This window comes from Otolemur garnettii, unplaced genomic scaffold (genome assembly GCF_000181295.1).
Source record: "Otolemur garnettii isolate 467f Iridium unplaced genomic scaffold, OtoGar3 scaffold00192, whole genome shotgun sequence".
NCBI classification, from domain to species: Eukaryota; Metazoa; Chordata; class Mammalia; order Primates; family Galagidae; genus Otolemur; species Otolemur garnettii.
In genome coordinates this window covers 328,641-335,344 of record NW_003852587.1, presented here as the reverse complement: position 1 = coordinate 335,344, position 6,704 = coordinate 328,641, and the positions used below count along the sequence as shown (strand labels likewise).

The window sequence follows — 6,704 nt, the reverse complement described above, 5'->3', positions numbered from 1 at the left end:
CAACTCCTGGGCTCAAGCGAGTCTCCTGCCTCCGCCTCCCAAGTAGCTGGGACCATAGGCGCCCGACACAACGCCCGGCTATTTTTTTTGGTTGCAGCCATCATTGTTGTTTTGGCGGGTCTGGGCTGGGGATTCGAACCTGCCACCTTAGGTGTACGTGGCTGGCGCCTTAGCCGGTTGAGCTACAGGCACCGAGCCAGCATTTTGTATTTCATGGAATAGTTTGAGCAAAACTTTTTTTGAGACCAGCTTCTAGCTAGTATAATAATTTTCAACAAAACATCATTTTTTCATTTCCTGATTGTAGTAATTAGTCATTTAATTATTGTTCACTGGCCAGTAGATTCCTCAAGGGGGTTTCCCATTAGGCTTTTTGCTTTTCTGTATTTTTAAAGCAAATATTCTTCATATAGAAAGTAATGTATTTCTGTAGACCTTAGATGATAAATTATAAGTACTGTTTTAGCAAACTGCCTTGATGGTATATCTTTGAGTGTTTTTCCTAATGACTTGGTGTGCATATCTGTCTGTCTGTATTGTACCTTTTCAGGCTAAAGAGTTCAATTCAAAAGGATTATTACAAGAGAAAGAAAGGAACTATTGCAATAGGGAGGAAGGTCTATTTTAATAGAACAGTCTGATCATAAGATTTATGAGCATGAGAAATAAGAGTAGAAAGAACCTGATGCGAGGAAGTGGGAAGACCCAGGAGAAGGAGAGAAGTTTAACCAGAAGTTTTATTAGCAAGCAATTTCAGACTAGTAACTTCAGATTGGGTACAAGTGCTCCTAAGTGTTTACAAAATCTTTTGTATGATATTAGGCATGTTTTAAGGGAACCAATTTCCAAATTCTTAACCTCCATATATATTCTTTCTAAAGTGATATGCTTAAGAAAGTCTGTAATGGACATACAGGCTCTCCTTTCTTGTATCCCATTTCATAATTTCTTCTTCTCTCACTTTACAATAGGCCTTCCTCTTACCCATCCAGAATCTTATTGTGGTGTGTTACAACGTGTGTTGCAAAATGTATTAGAAACTTCCAAGATGCTTGACAAGGAGAAGGTTTAAAAATTGGCATCAAAGTTGAAAAAGTAAATGACTTTCAAAGACCAGCTAGCACATACTTTTCCAAGTCAGATTGATTCTTGTTTTGTTTTCAACAAAATTAATGGAAGACCTTATTAACTTTGTAAGCTGGTGGATTATTAAGAGTAATTTTTTAATTAAATCATTATGTCATTTATGGCATGCAGTGCAAGAAGAGATTGTTTTAACAAAACCGCATCCTTTCTCACATGCTTTTTTAAAATAATAGGTTCATTGAGATATAATTCATACACCATAAAATTCATCCTTTTAAATTGTACAGTTCAAAGTTTTTCGGCATATTCAGATTCGCGCACCTGTCACTATTTTCAGAACATTTTCATTACTCCCAGACAAAACCCTATGCCTTTTCATCGATACCTACTATTTTCCCCTCCCCCTAGGCTCTGGCAACCACTAGTCTACTTTCTATCTCTGTGGATTTGCCTATTTTAGACATTTCATATAACTGGAATAATACAACGTGACTGTCGCTTCTGGCGTCTTTCACTTTACATGTTTTCAAGGTTTATCCACATAGTAGCATGCATCAGTACTTCCTTTTTTATGGATAAATAATATTCTATCGTGTGGATATACCACTATTTATACATCCATTCATTAGTTGATGGACATTTGGGTTGTATCAGCTTTTTAAGCTGTTATATATAATGGTGCTATGAATATTCACGTACAATTCATTATTCACGGATTCTGTACTTACAGATTTGTCTTTTGCTCATATTTATTTATAACCTTAAAACTAATACTCATAAATGTAACATGTTTTTTGTTGTTGTGACAGAGTATTCATTATGTCCCCCTCGGTAGAGTGCCTTGGCGTCACAGCTCACAGCAACTTCACTCTTGGGCTTAAGTGATTCTTTTACCCCAGCCTCCCAAGTAGCTGGATAGGCACCCACCACAACGCCTGCCCCACTATTTTTTTGTTCAGTTGTCATTGTTGTTTAGCTGGCCCGGGCTGGGTTCGAATCCCCTAGCCCTAGTGTATGTGGCTGACACCATAATCACTGTGCTACAGGTGCCAAGCCAAAACGTAGCACTTTTGTGGTCACTCACAGACATGTACAAAATGGCAAACAATTTGAATTACTCAACATGCACCATTCTTAGCTGAGATCAAAAAAGACAACTTTCTACCTTCTTTTTATGGCTGTCATACTTTAAATGAGTACCCTTTTCAAGGTCTGTTTAGTGCTACATTTTTCACATATTTGTGCCTTTATACTGGTGATTTTGCTGCTTAAAATGGCCCTCAGACATAGTGTTGTAGTGCTATCTACTGTTCTTAAGCACAAGAAGGCTATGTGTCTTACAGAGAAAATACATGTGTTAGATCTAAGTGTCACTCAGGTGTGAATTATGGAACTCTTGGCCATGAGTTGAATGTTAATGAATCAACGATATATGTGAAATAAAGGGTCTTTAAACAGAAACATGCGTAAAATAAACACAACATTTATTGGTCAGTTGACAAAAATGTAACCAGAAATTCACAGGAACTTAACCCAGTGTTTCCCTTAAGCAGCAGTTGTTCAGCATTTTCTCATTCAGTGTTTGAGTTGACTTTTTAGAACACAACTACTATAAATAATGAAAATCAACTGCATGGTTTTGTGGGTGCATGTTTTCAGTTCTCTTGGGTATATACCTAACAGTAGAATTTATAGGTCATATGGTAAGATCTGCCTGTTTTGTAAACAAGGTTTCTCAGTGTTTATATCTATAAAATGAAAATAAGAATAAAATTTGTGCTAAACCCTGTCTTACTCTACCAGTAGCAAGGAAATGAGGTCTTTTTAAGGCAAGTATGGGAACTGCCCTGGCTTAAAAGCCTGGGTGTCATTATTTTTTGTGTCACTTCCATAGGCATAGCTTCTAAGGGCCCCTGAAGAGAGATGCTCAATTATAAGAAATCACCATATTTGGGGAGGGCCAAAGTTGTTCATTATATTTTTGTAGAATAGATTTTTTTCTTCATTTATTATACCACCTTTCCACCATCTGTCTCATTTTCCTATTGCCCACTTTCTTCATGGCCAATTTAATGGATCAGATCTAGAGGGTTTAAGCCTTATTTAGGAAGTTGATGAGCCTACAAGTAGGTTAAAGCTTAGTGTTTTTTAACAAGCTGATATTTTCATGTGAACTGTTGCTTTATAATACATCATCTGTTTACTTCTTCGGTAGCATGAATAGTTGACTTTATAATTAAAAGATTGTAGTAACAATACATCAGAAAGAGCAGTATCTTTAAACAGAAATAGTTTTATGCTTCTGTTTGTAGTAAAGATTGCATCTATAACGAATGAATAAGCATATTCTCCTTTTTAATTGCTGCCATGTAATAATCATCCACTATTTAAAATGCCAGACATGTTGTTCAGTGCTATTTATATATGTTATCTCAGTTTATCTTCAGAGAAACCCTGCAAAAAATATATTTTCTATATTTTGCAGTTGAGGATATTGAGGATTAGAGAAGTTAAAGAACTTTTAGATTGATGAATAGGCAGTGGTAGAGCAAGTAAATCCAAGTTAGTCTGTCTTTTGGAACAAAGCCCATATTTCCTCATATCTCAGGCTGTTGGCCCCCATCCTTTATATCCTAGTGCCTAGGTACTCTTGGCTTCATATACCTCACACCCCAAAACAGAAAAATGGTATGTGTGTGAAATGAAGGCAAAGATTTTAATTTTTCTGTTTTTTTCCACATCTTTATTGTGACCATCTGGAACAGTGGTTCTCAACCTTCCTAATGCCGCAATGTATTTTCATTGTTACAAAAGGGTTGTGATCCACACATTGAGAACCACTGTTCTAGAACTATGCCTACCACAATGTAGGTATTTAGTAAATACTTACTGAATTAATGCCATAAGAGTTTTGTGAATTTACTGAGGATTCTATGGATGGTGCATTAAAGGAACAGAGTGATAGGTGATAAAGAGAGGAAGATTTCTGCAAAGATTACATCTATAAAAGGTAATTAGGCTGAGCAATACTTTCATGGTCAGGACTCCAAACCTGGGCTATAAAAACATGTTTCTAATACTATGTTTATCTATCACTTCTTACCTGGCTGGCACACTAGTTTATTCAAACTACTTTATTGTACAAGCATGTTCCACAACTTGCTATGATGAGGTCAGGTAGTTAGTTATGGTTGCTATGATGAGGTCATGTAGTTAGTTATGGTAGTGGCTGGAAACCCTTCTCAAACTATGAGAAAGAAGGCAAGTCCTCAAAGTAAATTCTGTAGAAATTCCAGAGCCAGACCAGGAAGTCTTAGGAATGGACAAAGACTTCAAAGATATTTCACAGAACATTTATCCAAATGATCAGTAAGTGGTACACAACTCCATTAGCCATCAAAGAAATGCAAATTAAAACCACAATGTGATACTACAACATTCCTAACAAAGTGGCTAGCATTTCCACCTCTAAGTATATACCCAACAAAAAAAACGCTCATAATCTATATGGTCACAAAAAAATGATGTTCAAGAATACTTATAGGATAATTCTAAATAATAACCCTAAATTACAAATAACCTACATGTCCAAACAGCAGTGTAATGACATAAATAAATTATACTGTATCATACAATTACTACAAAGCAGTGAGAATGGATGGCACTTTGTTACACACAAAACATAGATGAATCTCACAATCATAATGATAAGTGAAAGAAGCCAGGCATAAAGACTACTTACTCTGATTCTATTTATACAAAGTACAAAACAGTGTAATCTATGATGTTTGTGGTCAAAATAGTGGTTATCTCTGAGGGGAGATAGTAACTGGAAGGAGGCACAAAAGGGTTTACTGAGGTGCTGTTGAGATACTATTTTTTGATGTGGGTGCTGGTCACATGGATGAGTTCACTGAAAATTCATCAAGCTGGACACTTGTGATTTCTGCACAAAGAATATATATATATAGTACCAAGGAAAATAGAGTGTAGCAGTTTTATTTTGTCAACTCATATGATATGGGGTAAACATCTGTCCAGACTATTTAGATATTTACATTTCACATAATGGGGATTTGCCTCGTTAGTGTACAAAAGCATGCATTCAGTCTTATGAGGGGCAAGCTCATTAGATACCTATTCTGTGCTAAATACTGGGGTGTGTAAAAATAGGAATAAAACATAGATAACTTTAAATCTAGTAATCCAGATGTAAGATCCTCTTTTTTAATAGTAAATATTAAAGATGGAGAGTTACTCAGTACACAGTTAAATCTGTCATTTTTACCGGATACTTAGCAAATAATGACAAAAGGCATTGGTTCAAAATAAGGTAAAATGTATCTAAAGTTATGACCTAAATGAAATGTTTTGGAAAGAATTCTGTTAGTCTATTTGAATTGGCCTTGCATTGTCTGTGGTATTTTCCTTTATTTTGGCTTGCTTAAATTTTCTCCCTACAAATATAGTAGATTTTATCTATTTTGTTTGCTCTAGAAATAACTGCCAGAGGATTTTAAGACTACTGTTTGAGGAATGATTGCCAAATTACTCATTTTTTAGCATGAAGTCAGTAAGCAATGCCAACTTTCTGAGAAGCTTCACCAATTTGTCTCTACAAAGTGTACATATTTTTAACACTTTTAGTATATTATTGAAAGTGTTAGCAGGTTTCTCCTATATCCCCACCTTGATTATTTGTTCATCCAAAGGTTTTTTATTGAGCCTTGGAAACTAACCTTTATTTTTTTAATATAGCCATTTTCTCCCCTCATGTCATTTGAAAATATCCATCTCTTGCACAAGACTAAGTAAAAGACAGTCCTCTTCTATTGAGTTCTTAATAAATCCAAGGAAAATTCGAGATTGTTAAATACTAAGTGGATTATAGCTAAAGGCTTTATAGTTTTTCTTACAGACCCATCAAAGTAGGAAAAGCATGGGAAGAGTTGAGAGTCAGGTGTGCCAGACATTCCAGATTTGTCCCATAGAGTGTGACCTTAAGTTCCCTAAGCCTCAGGTCTCCTAGCTGTCAAATGAGAATAATACTGTCCTCACAGAGCTGGTACAAAGATTAAGGGCAATGATTTCCACGAAGCCCTCAGCTTAGTGCTTAACACATTGTAGGTAGTTAGTAATTTCCCTGTTTTCTACTGTGACTCATCCACTCTTAATTCTGGAGTAGTCTTTATCCTGCTACTTCAACCTCATCTCTACAATTTCTTTTTGTTTATTTTAATTACTTCATCTTCATTTTACTTTCTTTTTAAATAAAGCTATTGGAGAATACTTTTTCTGGGCTCTAACAAGACATAAAATTTTTCTTGTCAGTGAAAAAAAATCCCCCCAAAATTTTAAATAATAGAAACCACAGGGCAGTCCCTGTGGCTCAAAAGGAACCGATGGGTTCAAACCCAGCTCAGGCCAAAAAACTGCAAAAAAAAAAAAATATATATATATATATATATATAGGCAGTGCCTATGGCTCAGTGAGTAGGGCTCAGGTCCCATATACTGAGGGTGGCGGGTTCAAACCCAGCCCTGCCAAACTGCAACAAAAAAATAGCTGGGCATTGTGGCGGGTGCCTGTAGTCCCAGCTACTCGGGAGGCTGAGGCA

At 36.0% G+C, this 6,704-nt stretch overlaps 1 protein-coding gene across 4 annotated transcripts in view; it reads left to right on the top strand.

Moving 5' to 3' along the window:
* CASK (calcium/calmodulin dependent serine protein kinase) overlaps positions 1 to 6,704 on the top strand; it is a 406,622-nt gene that overhangs the window by 102,738 nt on the left and 297,180 nt on the right. The window lies entirely within an intron of this gene.